This window comes from Pipistrellus kuhlii, unplaced genomic scaffold (genome assembly GCF_014108245.1).
Source record: "Pipistrellus kuhlii isolate mPipKuh1 unplaced genomic scaffold, mPipKuh1.p scaffold_m20_p_2, whole genome shotgun sequence".
Taxonomy (NCBI): Eukaryota; Metazoa; Chordata; class Mammalia; order Chiroptera; family Vespertilionidae; genus Pipistrellus; species Pipistrellus kuhlii.
The window spans coordinates 136,263,355-136,281,070 of NW_023425515.1; the positions used below are offsets into that span (position 1 = coordinate 136,263,355).

The 17,716-nt window shown below is 48.6% G+C and overlaps 1 protein-coding gene across 2 annotated transcripts in view; it reads left to right on the forward strand.

The window, feature by feature from the left end:
• The first annotated feature begins 1,298 nt into the window (after positions 1-1,298).
• LPAR3 (lysophosphatidic acid receptor 3) overlaps positions 1,299-17,716 on the forward strand; it is an 86,507-nt gene continuing 70,089 nt past the window's right edge. The window contains exon 1 of one of the 2 annotated variants that reach the window (XM_036445855.2): positions 1,299-1,431. The gene's annotated coding sequence lies outside the window, so the exon portion shown is untranslated. Of the gene's footprint in view, positions 1,432-10,782; positions 10,794-17,716 lie in introns of those variants that run through there. The other variant, XM_036445856.1, reaches the window with a different exon arrangement.

Below are 17,716 nucleotides of genomic sequence, written 5' to 3' on the forward strand. Positions count from 1 at the left end.
ACCAGGTTGCCCTTCAGCATCATGCTATTTGTTGAGCTGTTCACTCCCCTGACCTCGTTCTCATATGTCATCTGCAAGGCTTTTGCTTGTTCTGGTAAACAGATCTTCCTTTAGTACCAGCTTTGCAAGTTGTGGCCCTCGGTACACAGGTCATCTGTGAGACACCCCAGTAACTTTCCAAACTCTCAGGCGAGGCAACAATAATTTGTACATGTTGATCAGAATTTAGCCACATGGCTGGGAAGGTGTGAGGCACACCAGGCTGCCATGGCCTTTGGGATGAGGTGCACTGCATAAGGAATAAAACATCATTAAGACACGATCTTCAGAGAGAGCAGAATTTCTTTGGTGGTAGGGGACAGGGTATTTCTTGGAATGTGGTTCCTAGTTGGGTACAGAATCGGAATGAAGAATGAATGAAGAACGAATGAATGGCAAAGGGTTACAGGCAGTCCCCTGGGCACATGCACTCAGCGATGCACACAGTTTTGAAGCGTGCATAAGAAGGACCTCACATTGCAGTATTTCCCTTCTGTGAGGTCACCAGGAAGACCCAACTTTTAGCATGTCTGTGATTTTTATTTTACTTTTCCAAGTTCAGAAAGAACAAAGGCTTCATGACATTGTTTTGCTTCTCATCTTTCTTCTTTAGCAAAGGTAGGTCAGTGGAGGCTTTACATTTCATCTTTCAAGATCAAAGTATCCAGGACTATTTACCCCAGGAGGCCAAGAAGCCTCTCTCATAACTTTAAATCTTTTTTATTTCCCGTTTCAATCAAAAGATGCCTCGGAAAGGCCCCCAAAGCAGATATGCGTGACCATCCTTGCACTCTGTGGCTGCCTGCACCCTGGGGTTGGAGTTTTAGAAAAAGTGTTCCTCTAACAGTGAGCCTGCTTCCCACAGAGGTGGGAGCGGATGGGTGTGGCTGCCCTTGCCCGCACCGCAGCCTCTTCAAACACATCGGAGGGACAGAGAGAAAGCACTGAACACGGAACTCCGAGGTACGGCCCCCGCAGCCCTGAAGACTGGCGTAGCGGTCCCCTGGCTCCTTCTCCTCCAGGTTGGCCACCCTCCTGGGGACCAGTCCCAGGCAGGAGAGCATCTGCCTTTGAGCCCGGTCCGCGCCTCGCCGGCGGGGGGCGCTCTCCCGTGGGAACGGCCGGGCTCCTGGGGCAGGGCGGGGCAGGGCGGGGACGCGGCCCTCCGCCCCCTCGGCGCCACCCCTGGCTCCGCCAAACTTTCCCGGGGCTCCGGGCGCGTCGCAGCCGCAGTTGGCACAGAGGCCGCCGCCGCCGTTGCCGTGCCCCCCGCAGCTCCCCTCGCGCCGGCGGAAGCGCAGCGCCCGGCCGCCCCGTCGCGCGCGGCCCGAGGGCATGCGGCAGCCGCGGGGGCCCCGCTCCCGGGCTCGGCGGCGCGGGCGAGCGTGAGCGGTGAGTGGGGCGCGGGCACGGGAGGGCTCCTGGGCGCGCGTGGGGCGGCCGGCTTGCGGGGCGCCTCCGCCGGGCCCAGCTTTTCGGGATAGCCAGCTCGGGACCCAGATCCACTCCCAGCGCGGGGGACCGGACTCTCCTGGCCGTGGGTGGCGCCCCCTGCCCTTTCCCACTGCTCCCCGCCCCCCGAAAAGAGTGAGAAGCCATGGGCATGCCCACGCCGCGGGGCTCCGCTGTGGCGGCGGGCGGCGGGCGGTGGGCAGCGGGCGGTGGGTGCAGGGCTGGGCGCAGGGCCCCGCTTTGCACAGGTGCCGCGTTTCCAAACTCGGTCTGCCGGCCCTCGGTGGGGACAACGGTTCTCCCGAGGAGCCAGGGGATATAACATTTTTCAGGCTCCAGTTACTCCCCCGTGCAGTGGGACCATGCGAGTCATCGAAACATTGGGGAAATAGTTTTTTTTATCAACTAGTAACTCTGTAGGGGGTGGGGGGTAGGGGGTGTGCTTTGTCATTGAAGGTCCCAGTGCCAGACAAATGGGCTTTGTTCTGTAGCAATGCTACTTTATTGCTTTCCCTCAGCAAGCTGCGAACACCCGAAATTGTTTAGAAATCTCTCAAGCGTGTCATTTGAGGAGTGACAGTGAATAATGGAAACAATTTAATCTAATAAGGTAATCATTAAAAACGGTCCCCCAAAGCCTCTGTAGGTCAGCTTTTAAGCGAATAATTTCTACGAAATGCACCCTCCCACCCCAAACACCCCAGTAAGTTGTTGTCATTGCTACACGTTCACCTCCTTACTCCTTTGTCACCCAGAGTAATATTGTACCTGGTCTTGGAATGTTACTTTAGGAGTCAAGGGGCCACCCAGCTTCTTACGGTTCCTACTTGCTTTTGTAAATTGGAGAATCAAGTGAATGCTGGCCAGACAAATGATTCCTTTATAACTCCTTATTACTTCTTGCACGCACCGCATTTCATTAATCATAAACTTTTGCATTGCTAAGGTTTCACAGTGACCTGTCAGTAGTTGCTTAGCCTGCTTCCCATTGAGACATTGGACCCACTTTTGTGTGGTCCCTCCGGTGAGTAGAATTTTCCTCCCCACCCCTCCTCCACCCCCACAGAAGTGATACAGTTAGAAACAGACATACTTGGCTCTGCTAACACCATGCTTGTCTAAACAAACTAGGTTATTCTAAAACACACACACACACACACACACACACACACACACACAAAACCAGCAAGTAAACCCTGCCAGTGAGGCTGATGTATTTGAGATAAGCTTCCAGAGTTGTCTTTTGTACCGGACCCAGTATCATGTCCCAATGTCTGGACATCTAACCACCTAAACATAACTTACACTGATTGTCAGTACCATAGAACTAGAAAAATAGACCCTTTAGGCACATTTTTTTCTTGTTCTATTTTTATTTTTTGTCTTTAGAACTTTATAACTTTGATTTAACTACAAACGACACAACCTCTTTTTTAATCCTGACACATGCATAAATCAACTACCACACGCTGTCAGATCAGGTCTCTTTTAGGTATCTGGCTGTTTTACAAGATGTTTGATAGAACAGATCTATGCCTGTTTCCTATGAATGAAGACTGAAATGAGAAGGCTATAAACTACGTGATCGCTTTCCATGTACGTTCATCAGATCCTGTTCGCAAGCCTGCACCATGTTCATTCTCATTCTCCCAGACACCCATGCTCACAGGAACAAGCGTGCACACAGCATTGTAGCCAGGTGCGACCAAGGCACACACTCCCAAAGCCGTGTCCACGTGCCCAGGGCTGGCGGGGTCTCTCCCAGGTTTTCCTTCTTCCCGCTGAGGAGCAGAAATCCACCACAGCTTAAGCCCAACCTCTTATTTCTTTGGGCTGGAGCAAGGGGAGTCAGTCTAACCTCAGTGGGAATGGCAATGGCTCAGATGACCTATTAGCCATCCTCCTGGGAGCGTACATTAGTTCAGAATGCTTTCTGGCCTGTGATTATATCCATCAATGTGGTTAAGGCTGATTGCAAGCTTCTGCACGGCAGAGCCCAGGCCCAGGGCATTATGCATGTGGTGGAAAGGGAAGAGAAGGGTGTTGCAGGCAGACCAGCTTTGGTTCCAGGCCGGGCTTTGTGACCTGGGATACACAGCTATGCCTCTCTACACCTTCATTTCCTTGTCTGGGACAACGAAGATGACATCCACCTCCTGAGATTCAAAGAGAAAAGCTCTTGGCAGGGTACCTGATGCATAGGAAGGACTCCTTAAATGTCCGTTGCTTTCTTGTCCTTTTAGATGAACATTAAAGAATTAATATTTCTGGAAACATGGGTGCAACCCTACCTTTTCTTCTGGCAAAGATGGATCCCTGAGATGCCCCGCCTACCTTCCTCACTTGTTTCCCCCTTCCTGGCTCTGGTCCTTTTGCTCTTTCCCCCCTCACTCCTCCTGCAGGCACTGGGCCGCTTCCTCTCTGGCCTCGCTGATCCATTGTCCCTCATACTGGAGTGTGTATGTGTGTGTGGGGGTCTCCTGGAACTTAGTCCTGCTGCGGATGGGAGAGGGGTCTGCAGAAGCCCTGAGAGTATGGGCTTTTTCGGTGCTGGTCAGAGGGGAGTGGGAGTATCGGAGCCTGGGTTTGAATCCCAGCTCCACTCTTGTGAGTTCTTGGGATCTTGAATAAACCACTTGTTATCCTTGAATTAGTTTTCTCATTGATATCATGGGGATGATAATTCCTTTTTTTTACCTGCCCGCTTGGGTGGTTGTTGGGGCCCAATAAGTCCTATATGTGAAAGAGTTTTGTACCCTGTGAGGATACAAGGGAATTAAACGTTGGTTGGAATCAAAGAGGCAGGGCCTCCAGAGGTGGGGACACCCCTGGCAGACCGGTGGGATCTCCATGCGGGCAGGGCTGCAGTCCCTCCGCGCCGCCCCTCTCTCCTGGCCTCTGATGTGGAATGAGACATCCAGGGTGAATCGTGCCAGAGGCTGAGAAACTGCTTTGTGGGGAATACCAGAGGAAGATACATTTCAGGACTGAGAATAGCTAATACTGTGCAATCGAAGACCCAGGGCAAAGTTCCGAAAAGGCTTTCCTTCCCCTCTCACAATTCCCTGCACTGTCTGCTCATCTCAGGTTTTTTTTTTTTTTTGTTTGTTTGTTTTTATTGATTTTTTTACAGAGAGGAAGAGAGAGGGATAGAGAGTTAGAAACATCGATGAGAGAGAATCATCGATCAGCTGCCTCTTGCACATCCCGACCAGGGATGTGCCTGCAACCAAGGTATATGTCCTTGAACGGAATCGAACCTGGGACCCTTCAGTCCGCAGGCTGACGCTCTATCCACTGAGCCAAACCGGCTTCGGCTCATCTCGGTTCTTAATGAACAAAAGCCAAGAGCGGCCTAAGCCAAGAGGAGAGCGTGATGGCATTCATCAGACATCCACACGGGACGCCCCGCGCCGCCTCACTGCCCTGTGCTTTCTTCTAACTTGGGTCTCTGAGGTTCCCCCTGCAGGACACTGGCCTGACTCAAGCATTCTCCTCTCTCAAACAATTAATGTCGTTATTCCTCTCCATCTGCAAGATATGTGTGGCTGTCTGCTGGCCTGCCTGGGTAACCAGGGGAGGGGAGCAGTGGCCAGTGAGAGAAAGTTTCTGATTTTCTGAGTTGTGCCCACCCCCTGTTCACCCCCGAGGCTGATGTCCTCCTCCTTCTTCTTCTTCATCTCCTGGCCTGGCCTCTGCAGCACCTGGCCCCTGGCCTCCTGTCCAGCCCTCCTCCTGCCTTGAACTCCTTGCCTGAGATCCTGACACTGTCCCGGCCCCGTGGACCTTCCCTCTTATCAGATGTGAATCACTCCATCATTCCGATACCTCAGGCTGGGCCAGACTGAGTCAGTGTAGTGCTTTGCAGAGTGAGCCTTAGGGCCAGACTGGGCGTCATTCTGGAAAACCCATCCGATATCCAGTACAGCCTACCTCACCCATTCCAAAAGGTATTTGTCAGCGCCGACCCACCTCTCAGGCTCCCCCCAGATACTCATCAGCTAGTCCTATGTTGTCATTGTTCCCTGGGACACTGGGTGGCAGTTCTATTGGCCCTGGCCTTCACTAGGCCACACGCCAATTCGTGGTATCTTCAAGGGATGGCTTGGCCGGTGGCACGGCTGGGTTGGAGGGCCCCTCCATAAGCTATGCCCAAATAAACATGAGATCTCAATAAAAGCAGTGTGCTTGCTTTGTAAAATACAGCTTTAAGGCAGCCTCCTCAAGTCCCCTTTCAGCGAGACTGCCCCAAAGCCTCTCCTCTACAGAGATTCTGGAGCTGCCCCAAAGCTAGCTGAGTCCGAGGTGGCCTGTGGAGCCGGTCAGAGTCTTTCATTCCCCAAGGAGAGCTAGAGGTCTAAACACAAGGTTCAGAATCCTGGGGAGTATCTAGTGAGTGAAGGCCGAAGCAAGGAATCCGGTACAGAACATCATTGTATCATCTGCTTTCTGCCCTGGTTCATTTTCAATATTTCAGTTCTTAGACGGGCCCCACCCCATGACTAAACTGTCACGTGGATCTAGCAAAGAGTATAATCTTTTTCTGTATCATCATGGAATTTAGATTAGTCAGTATTCTCCAAAGAAGCAGAACCATTAGGGTATACACATACTTACACTGAGTGGCCAGATTATTATGATCTCTGAACCCATAATAATCTGGCCACTCAGAGTGAGTGTTTGTGTGTGTGTGTGTGTGTGTGTGTGTGTGTATGTATGTATGTATGTATGTGTATATATATATATATATATGTATATATATGTGTGTATATATATATATATATATATATAGAAAGAGAGAGAGAGAGAGAGAGAGAGAGAGAGAGAGAGAGAGAGAGGCAGGGCTGCAATCCCTCGGTGCCCCTCTCTTCTGGCCTTTGATATATACATATACATACACACACACCTATACACACACACTCACACATTCATATATATGTGTGTGTGTGTGTGTGTGTGTGTGTGTGTATTAGAGGCCTGGTGCATGAATTCATGCATGGGTGGGGTTGGCCAGCCTGGTGAGGGGGAGGGAACATGGGCAGTTGGCAGGCCTGTCTGCTGGTCTAACTCCTGGTCCAGGGGACAATTTGCATATTAACCTTTCATTATATAGGCTATACACTGAGTGGCCAGATTATTGTGTGTTCAGAGATCATAATAATCAGGCCACTTAGTGAATATGTTGTGTGTGTGTGTGTGTGTGTGTGTGTATATATATATATATATATATATATATATAGAGAGAGAGAGAGAGAGAGAGAGAGAGAGAGAGAGAGAGGGGGGGGGGGGGGGGGAGAGAGGAAGAGAGAGAGAGAGAGAGGGAGGGAGAGGGAGAGGGAGAGGGAGAGATTTAATATAGAAATTGATTCCTGAGATCACAGAGGCAAAGAATTCCCATAATCTGTCATCTGCAAGCTGGAGAAGGAAGGCCTGAGGCCAGGAGCACTGATGTCCAAGAGCTCAAGCCACAGGGTGAATTTTCCCTCCTACCTTTTTGTTCTATTCAGGCCCTCCGTGTGTCATCTGAGGCCCACCCACATAGACGAAGTCGATCTTCTTTATTCCGTCTACTAATCTCTTCCAGACACACCCTCAGACACACCCAGGTAATGTTTTACCAGCTCTCTGGGCATCCCTTAATCCAGTCAAATTGACACATAAAATTAATCATCGTGCTAGCAAGTCAGGAAATTAAATTGGTATAACACTACCATCCAACCCACAGAGCCCATTCATATTTCAGCAGTTGTCCCCCAACTGTCCTTTTTCCCCTGTCTGATCCATGTTCAATTTGCCATGTCTCTTCTGGAATAGTTTCTCAGACTTTCTCTGTGTCTTAAGCCCTGTAGATCTTATATTCAGCAGGATGACTCAGCCTGCATCTAAGCAGGTATTTCTTCAGAACCAGACTCAGGTCTTGTGTTCTTGGCAGGATACATGTTCTGCTCTTCTTAGCGCATAAATTAGATGGTATAAAATGTCAACCTGTCGCACCACTGGAATATTGGCCTCCGGTGGCTGGCTGTGTGGGTGTCTGCCAGACCTTCTCACCTTAAATTTATCATTTTCCCCTTTGAAATGTATTGGTGTTTGTGGGGAAGTATTCTATTCCTCATTAAATCTCCACCTTATCTTATTAATGACTTCTGCCTGAGTCAGCCACCTCTGTTCAGGCTGCCAAATAGTGATTATTTATTTCTATCACTCTTATATTTATTAGTTGACATTGTACTGTAAGGGAGAACTTTTTGCCTCCCTCATTTACTTATTAATTTATATTAGGAAGTATTCATGGATTTCCTTTGTAAGCAATATGTTGAAATCTCTTACCATTTCTTTTTATGCTCACATGGTCCTCAGTTTGGCCCGTGGGAGTCCTTTGAGCTGGTCTTTTGACATCCCTATCATTCACTAAGCATTTAAACAGTTCCTGGCACTACCTGATAGTCCAGGCTCATCTTGTACTTTCTCTGAGTTAGTTATTCCTCCTTTTTGGTAGAGAATGGTATTTAGAAACCAAGATTTGGAAGGTTGATGTGGCCATTGTTACTGGGGTGTCATTGCTTTGGGTCTTTTAGAGAACAGAGCTAGGAAATATAAACAGACACCTTTATAAATTTTTCTACATAAGGCCCTATATTAAAACCATTTGTACTAATACCACCAAGTCCAATCCAACACCCAGGGATCTTTCTATTTTTTCCCCTTTATAACTTAAAAAAAAAAATACATATTTATTGATTTTTAGAGAAAGAGGAAGGGATAGGGAGAGAGAGAGAGAAACATTGATATGAGAGCAAAACATGTATCAGCTCTTCCTGCACGCCCACTACCGATGAGCTAGCCTGCAACCCAGGCATGTGCCCTGACCAGGAATCAAAACAGCAACCTTTCCGTGCACAGGATGACAACCAACCGCCCCACACTGGCCAGGACTCCCCTTTATGTCTTTGCACATGTCTTCTCTGGTAGTTAGGAATTTGACCCCATTATCTCCAATATTTGTACTCATTTGCTCAAAGTAGCCCATTCCCCAGCCACAGAGGCCATCCTGTCTCCTCTGTGTCCACCTCCCTTCCCACTGCCTCTTGTCCTTGGCTGCCTGGCCTGCCAGCCATGTGTCTTTGCAGCTTCACCACCAGCCTCCAGTCCCTCCAGCTCCCTGCTCTGGGTGGCTTCCCAGCCAAGGTGCCCAGACCTGTGTGCAGGTCCCCAACTCTCTCCTATCGTGTTTCATTCTCAGCCACAGGCTTATCCCTCAGTTTTGGGGAAGGAAAGAAAGAGATGGCAAAGGAAGAGATGTGAATGAAAAGGAAGCAAAGATAGAAATATATATATACCCCGTATTTTCCGGCATATAAGACCAACCCCTAATTTTACAGTTAAAACATAGGTTTAGGCCTATATTCACTGTATAAGACTACCCCCCACTTCCGAGGCAACATCAGTTCTTTTTTTAATAGACCGCCTCTCTGACTCTGGCCAATCTGAGCAGGCTTTTTACTAGAACACAGTGTAGCTTCAGGTACAGAACATGCATAATTTGCATGCATATGTTTTAACTGTAAAATTAGGGGTTTGTCTTATACACAGGAAAATACGGTATATTTTTTTTTCAAGCGTTTGCTGTAAATTGCCCTCCCAAAAATGTTGTATCAATTTACATGATCATCAACATGTTATTAGAGTGCCATTTTCCATATTCCCTTTCCAACACTGAATTTTACCCACCTGTCTAAATGCTGTCTTTCTGATCACACTTAACTTGGTCCCTATTAGAGCCCAGGCCATACTCAACTCTGTTTCTACTTCATTGTATGTCTCATCTTACCCTTCATATAGGGGCCTCTCAGCCTTGGCACCACGGACAGTGGGCTGCCTAGTTCTTTGTAGTGGGGCTGTCCTGTACGTTGTAACATGTGTAGCAGCATCTCTGGCCTCTGCTGTCTACATGCCAGTAGCACCCCTCCGTCCTGTCTGCCACACGTATCTCCAGATACTGGGAGATGTCCCTGGGGAGGGGAGAGGATTAGCCCTGACTGAATCTTGGCTGCTCTAGATCATGAGCTTCCTGAGTGCATTTTACATCTGTGTACAAGGCTGTGTGTGTCTGTCTTTCTCCTGCCTATAGTGAACAGTGGAGAACGTGACCTGGACAGGACGAGAGGAGCCAGTGGTTGGGTAGAATCTATATCATAAAAGGCCTGTGGCCATAATGGCATCACGACCAAACAGCCGGTCACCAGGAGGTGCATGGAGCACCTCTCTCAGCCTTGCGGCTTGAGGCAGGGCTCACATGGGGTTGGGGGGGAGGGAAAGGAGGGGTGCGATGAAGAGCGCGCAGCAAAGCAGGTGGCAGGCAGACATAGCCTTGTTGTGAAGGGGGTGAGGGGGGTGGGTGCCAGGCAGGGGCAGGGACCACAGCACAGGTCCCCATGTGAGGGCAGAGGTGCTCTCACCGCAGGGGGAGGGGTGGAGGTGCATGGGGCCAGGGAGGGGGGGAAAGGGAGGAGGAGGTAACGAGTGGGGGAAGGACAGGAGCTGGGATCGTCGCAGGGTGCTTTCAGGGTCCATGGAGCATGGGAGGCGTTCCGGGGCCGTGGACATGATCCTGAGAGCAGGCTAGGCCTAGGGGACCCTTACACACGCTCATTTAGTCATGCGCTGGGCCTCTAGGGCACTATAATGGGGCCAATGGATCTTACCCATTAAATGCATGCAACTGTCTACATATGCAAAATCCATGAATACCTAACAGAAGGAAGGAAAGGACAAGGAATGTCAGCAAGGATGCTACCATGCCATTACTAGTCTTTCTCAGTTAATTTCCAGTCTGATATCTTCTAGGCAGATAATTGGAGTCTGTGACCTAGTTCAACTGGTAGACTGGTGGATGGGACCGTTGTGGGCTTTAGGAGAAGGTGTTTCTTAAATTACATCATTCAGAGTGTTAGAAGTAAACCGGCTGCTTGCTCTTCTGAGCTTTCTCTGGAATAGGCCAGCTGGCTAATCATTGCTATTTCCTATCATGCATTTAGAATTTTATTCTGTCATTTTCATTTGGTTATGTGAACTTTTCCCTCATAAACTCTGTCAAAAATTCTCAGTAGAGATACACTTACAAATTTTTATTGACATTTGCCCTAATCATGGTGTACTTCTAGTATCATTGTAAACATTTTTAAAAGGCATTAATGTTGTTATGGAGGACAAATCTGCACATCTCTCCGAAGGGCATAGAATTAACCACTGAGAAAAGGCTGCAGTGGTCGGTGTGGTGACAAGCTCTTGGAGCCTGAGCGGTGGCAGCTGGTCAGAGTCCAGCGGCAGAGCTGGCATCGGGGTCTCCAGGTTGCAGAGCAGGGAATGCTGCTCTGCCCACCTCTACAGCAACGGTTCTCAACCTGTTGTGGCCCACAGGTTGAGAACTGCTAGCAGGGCCGCGGAAGACCATCGAAAAGCACAGATATTTACATTACGATTCATTAACAGTAGCAAAATTACAGTTATGAAGTAGCCATGAAAATGATTTTATGGTTGGGGGGTCACCCCAACATGAGGAACTGTATTAAAGGGTCGCGGCATTAGAAAGGTTGAGAACCACTGCTCTAGAGCACATGTGTCAAACACAAGGCCCGCGGGCCAAATCCGTCCCGCCAGGCCTTGCAATGTGGCCTGCACCGCGCTGTCATCACTGCACTCCGCTGCGTTTCCATCACAATGACAGTTTATGACTGTTCAGTAAACCATTCGGCCCGCGATTTAGGCTGGATTTTAGATTTTGGCCCCTTCTCTGATTGAGTTCGACACCCCTACTCTAGAGGAAATATAGTAACGGAATCAGAAGGTTAAACAGGAGGCTATTAAACGTTCTCCGTGGTAGTGAGAACGCCAGCTAATGACTCTAGGTGGGGTGTTCCAGGAGAGAGGGCCTTGGCTTTGTGGTGGTTATGCCAAGGACCCCCCCCCCCATCCTGAGGGAGGGGTCTTCCCCTCTGCCCTCCCCTCCCTGGTAACCTCTATTGAGACCCTTTCTCCCTTACTTGTCTGTGAGTTACTGGACTTGTCTGACTTCTCTGGCCCCGAAGTGAGTGGAGGCCTTCCCATTAGCTCTATCCTTCACTTTGTCCCAGTAACTCAACACGTTAGAGCTTGTCTCCCTCTTGCAACAGAGGAAATTGAGTCTCAAAGAGGTTAAGTAGCTCTCCTCAGGCCCCACGGATGATTAGTAGCAATGAAATGAATGCTGTGTGTCCGAAGCTATTCTAAGCACCTTATTTAAATCTCCCAACGGTCTTAGGAAGGAGGTACCGTTATTATCCCCCTTTTATAGACAAGGGAATTAAGGCACAGAGAGGTTCGCTAACTCGCTGGCAGGCAAGACTTCAAACTCAGGGCAGCTGTCTCCAGCGGTCATGCTCTTCTGCGTGAGGATAGCTCGTTTCCTCAAAGCCGTTTGTTGACGAGACTGTCTTTTCCCCTGTTGTTTATTCCTGGCACCCTTGCGGAAGGTCAGTTAACTGCATAAGCATGGGTTTGTTTCTGGGCTATTTTGTTTCATTAGTGCATATGTCTCTCTTTATGCCAGTACTGTATTGTTGTTTTTATTTTTTAAAAGTTTTTACTGATTTTAGAGAGGGAGAGAGAAACACGTATCAGCTGCCTCCTGTAGGCCCCTAGTAGGGGGCAGGGGAATCAAACCAGCAATCTTTCGGTGCATGGGACGATGCCCAGCCAACTGAGCCACACCATCCAGGGCAGTGCCAATATATTGTTTTGGTTACCGTAGCTTTGTAATAATATATTTTAAAATTAGGAAGCATGTGGCCTCCAAATTTGTTCTTCTTTCTCAAAATTGTTTTGGCCCTTGGGGATCCTTTGTAGTTCTATATGAATTTTAAGATTGTTTTTTTCTATTTCTGTAAAACTTTGAGTTTTTACCTTTCCTAGGACGTATTACCTACCATTTACTGAGTCCTTTCTTGGTGCTGTGCATCTTTCAGAGCACTTTATAAACACAAATTTAACGTAGTCCTTTCAACAATCCTACATGGTAGGTGTAGCTATGCCATTTTTAGAGAGGAAGGAAAGGCTCAGGCTAGACCAGCAATGTGCCAGGCCAGAGTCACTGATGAAAGCCATAAACCTTCATCTGACTCAGGCCAAGCTGATGTAAAGTGTCTGCTCGCTTCCCCTCACTGCTCTGCCCCTCTTAGGGTTACAGGCCACCACGCTTTCCTTGAAAGGGCTTACGGTAGTAGTCAACACTTGTACGTGCTTATGCACAGTTCCTGTGCTTATCTCCTCATTGATGGATTCCTTGGAGTCATGCTTCTGGGCGTGGCCTGGTCTGAGCGTTCAAGGCTGGGTCACAGGCCCTTTTGAATCCAACCTGAAGGAAGACTCCGTGTGTGAGGGCTCACCTCAGGTGGCGCATGAGGTTTATGCTCACCGTCAGTTGGCAAGGACTTAGTCACGGGCCCCTCTAGCTACCAAGTCTGGAAAAGGGAGCTTATCACTCTGTAAGAAAAGGAAGACACAGTTTAGCAGTCTGTGCTCTAGAGTAACATAAAGCCAAATAATGATACAGAAAATAATTACAAGAGAAGCTCCAGGGCGATATACAATCGTTAATGCCTTAGGAGAACAGCTGAGCTTGGTGTCACACCCAGGGCAGGGTTTTTTGGAAAAGGGAGCCTGAGGTCCGAGGCTGGTGGAATGTGAGGTGAACAGGGGGAGTTCATGTGAAAAGAGGCTGAGCACCCTTCTCGGGGGAAGTTCAGAAACCACAGGCCAGGGTTTGGAACTGAGTGAGAACCCACAAGATTCTGGGGAACAGCCCTCCGCAGGTCTGAGCACTCCCGTGGCCAGGCCCCGGTGGGGCGCCAGGGAAGGGAGCCCCAGGGTCCACCCTGAGCCTAAGCAAAGCACTGGGCAGGGGGTGGAACACAAGGTCCTGGCCAGTGCGAGTGGGATGAACCCCTCTCTGGTTTCAAAGGTCTCTGCCCACCTGTGAATGCTCCTGCAGACCCCGAGAGGCCTAAGGCCTGCATCCGCTCAGCCCCCTGCATTAAAAGCCTGGCATTTAAACTGGAAACGTGATTCCTCCGTGTGGCCTCATCATGGAGCTGAGGGGAGACTGAGAGTTCCCACGTGCATACCTGCTACCCTCGTGGAGACTCGCTTCTTGTTTTCTTTGAAGGCAATTTGGGAGCATAGCCTGAGAGAGAGAGGACTTGAGGTGGTTATTTGGGAGGCATCACTGAGAGGACGTAGTTGAAGCAATAGTAGTTCACGTGGAAGAGAGTTTAACGGGACTAAGGGAGACTGAGGACTGAGCACAGCTGGTGCACACTGCAAGGTGGTGGGAGAACGGGAGGAGGAACGCTGAGCCCAGTGGGGGGAGGTCCAGGAGGGGACAGAGCCACACAGGCTCACAGGGGAGTTTCAAGAAGAAAACAGCTATTCCTCTGTTTCCACAGTGAAACCAAAGAAAAAGAGGGCTGGACACAGGATTTGGGAATTATTCAGTCAAATTGAACACATGTTTTACTCTGGGCCAATGACAGACAAGTTGGTGCATTTGTGCTTCAAAGAACAGGGAGATAATGCCAGTTCTACTCCCAAAAGATTCATAGATGAAGTTGAGACCAATAAATATTGAATGAAGTATGTTGAGTACCGCAGGAGAGGTTCCAGGAATATTTCAGCCAGATTTCTTCAAAGAATAGCCTATACTTTCTACTTCCATCTCGCCCAGGCGTGCCTCACTACAGTGTGACCAGGTTTCCGTCTCCACTTCCAACCAGCTCACTGCAGCTGACCCACACACGAGCCAAGCCTTGGCTGTGCATCCACTACATGCTCCATGTTGGGCATCGAGGCACAAACATGAGTCGGACTCTTCTAGCCCTTCAGAAGCTCATTGTCCATGGTAAAGGCTGACACGGAGGCAGAGAATACTACCACAGTGCACAGTCAGGATTCAACCTCCCCCAGTGGCTGAGAGAGAGTCTGAATCTAGCAAATAAAGAGCCACTTCAGGAGAATCAGTGGATGCATGCATGAGAGGTCCAGATTTGGATAGGTTCCAGATCTCGGATTGATTGCCTCTGGTGTTTGTATTCCTGTTGGAAGGATCAGGTGGAAGAGCAAAGGTGAAAAATGCTAGGATACAATGACGCTCAGGATGGAATAGGGACAAGCTTATTCCTGAGCCCCAAAGCTTTTTTGACTACTCAGGGACTCTGTCTGGCCTTTGTGTGCCCAGAGACTAAAGACCTGTTGAATTTATAGCATCTCTACCAGGGCTAAAGACTACTGAGCTTCCGGGAGAGCAGCAGGAACCCAGCATCCCCCAAGGCTAGCTCCGCCACTGGATATACCACAGGAGGCCCTAGCTGGTTTGGCTCAGTGGATAGAGCATTGGCCTGTGGGCTGAAGAGTTCTGAGTTTGATTCTGGTCAAGGACTTCGGACTCAATCCCCAGTAGAGGGTGTGCAGGAGGCAGCCGATCAATGATTCTCTGTCAGCATTGATGTTTCTCTTTCTCTCTCCCTCTCTGAAATACGTTAGAAAGAAAGAAGGAAGGAAAGAAAGAAAGAAGGAAGGAAGGAAGGAAGGAAAGAAGGAAGGAAGGAAGGAAGGAAGGAAGGAAGGAAGGAAGGAAGGAAGGAAGGAAGGAAGGAAGGAAGGAAGGAAGGAAGGAAGGAAGGAAGAAAGAAAGAAAGAAAAATGCCACAGGGGAATGCAGCAGTCGCTCTCACCGAAAGGCAGCCCTTGTAGCTAAGTTGGTGTTGCTTTTGGCTCACACCGGGCTGCAGTGCCCCCTTGGAAAAATCTCCTGCTTCCTTCTCTGCCTGGCAAATCCTTAGGCCCAAATTAACACAAACCTACATCACTTATTTCCATGGCACACAAGACCAGGAACACAGGAAAGGTTGGAACTGGTCCTGGCTTGCATTGGGCCTCGGATGCCCGCTGCACTATGCAGGGGTCTGCTGAAATCCAATGCAGTCATTGTGTTGTGTAACTCCTATAACTGTGGGTAGGTCACTCATTTATTGAATCACCACCTGTAGAGAAATTTACTAGGATTCTGATAGGTGCAAAAGGTCATGGAGGGCATCCGAATTGTGCCACCGGTCCATGCCAGAAAGAGGAGTTCTTCCTCTTGCCTTCTCGAAGAGTTGTTATGTTTACAACCAGGAAAAGTTGTGTGTTCTAAATCTCACTGAAATACTTAAGAAAATCCATAACATAGTAAAACCTTGCAAATAACTTTTGTTGTATTCCAATGTGTGTTTTTTTAAAATATATTTTACTGATTTTTTACAGACAGGAAGGGAGAGGGATAGATAGTTAGAAACATCAATGAGAGAAAAACATCAATCAGCTGCCTTCTGCACAACCCCTACTGGGGATGTGCCCACAACCAATGTAAATACCCTTGACCGGAATCGAACCTGGGACCCTTGAGTCCTCAGGCCGACGCTCTGTCCATTGAGCCAAACTGGTTAGGGCCCAATGTGCTTTAAATGACATCTGTATTACTCAGCATTCCACAGGAAACAGATGACCCAACCAAATGATAACTGGGGAGGGCAGAGTTTATGTAAACCAACAAGAGAAGGTACAGCTGCAGGCCCCAGAGCTGGAAACAGCAGAGAGCAGTTAACAGCCCTCAACCTGGAACCCTGGGGAGGGAGAAGGAGAGGCTGCCTGACAGGAGCCAACCCAGCCAACCTGCAGCCCCCAGGCAGGGAGGGAGCCAAGAACTGTGACCTCAGCCTCCTCCCTCTCCAGATCTCTCGCTGTACCTCTCACCCGGTGGTGCCTCTCATCCTCATCGGTGGGAACTGCAAGGGGAGGAAGCCTGTGGACTCGCCCCACAGAATGCAGAGCACATGGAGGGTGGAGAGTGGAGCTGGAGGGGCCCACGATGAGATCAGGCCCAGCATTCAAATGCCTTTTACATGCATTTCTATGACTTGTCTTTACACAGATGTGCTGTGTGACTACCAACTTGGCCCCAGGTAAGAGAGCGTGTGGGACAGCGAGGTGGGATGATTTGGGGTTTGGGGGGTGAGGCTCTGAGCCTCCTGCTTTAGCGATGAACCTATGCCCTGACCTGCCGGGACCCTGATTTGTTTGTTTAGCAAACAAACAAATTCTCCTTGCCGGCCTCTGAAACCTGGATGAAAACATTGCTTCCCACTACAGCCACATGCTTTGGGAATATGGTTTCCCTTCCTGTACAGTTTCAGTATTCTGTCAGGCACTAATCTGGCCTGTTGTGGCATGCAGAGCTGGAGGGATCACTGCAGGTCACCACTGACCTGTCCCTGGTAACGGGGCTGCGGGTGTTATTTGGAACCAACCATGTAGAGCAAGAGTGAGAACTGGAAGCAGGAAGACAGGTCATGAAATGGAATAAGCAAGGGAAAGCAGGACCATGGTTAGGTTAGGACAGTGGTCGGCAAACTCATTAGTCAATAGAGCCAAATATCAACAGTACAACGATTGAAATTTCTTTTGAGAGCCAAATTTTTTAAACTTAAACTATATAGGTAGGTACAGAGTTATTAACTTAATTAGGGTATTCCTAAGCTGGCCTTTGCTAAAAACTCAAGGGGCCAAAGAACCGCATGTGGTTCGAGAGCTGCAGTTTTGGGTTAGACAGAGTTCAGACCAATGTTTTGTCTGTTGTCAGTTTTGCAACATGAAGAAATCTAACTTTCTTCTCATGGGCAGTCATTTCTGTGAGGAAGCATTGAAATTTCTCAAAATACATTTTCCCTGAGTGACACCATTCTTTGTACAAGAAGACTGTCCCTTTAAATTTTGGCATTTTCTCCTCCTTCAAAGATAACGACATGATTACACAACAGTCTAAGGGTTGTACCTATGTAACAGAACATATGCAGTTATGTTATATATACATATTAATTTTGAGAATTTTGATTAGCATTTTTACCTTTAAGATGGTCAAAGGACAAAATCTGCCACCTTTCTAGCCAAATGAATTAGATGAGATTAAATTTATATAATTGGGGTGGTGAGCACACAATGCAACATACAGATGATGTCTTGTAGAATAGTATACCTGAAAACTTTATAATTTTATTAACCAATGTCATCCCAATAAATTCAATAGAAAGGTTAAAAAAAGTTCTGTAATAGAGAAAGCTAACACAATGAAATATTTACATTACATTTGGATAAA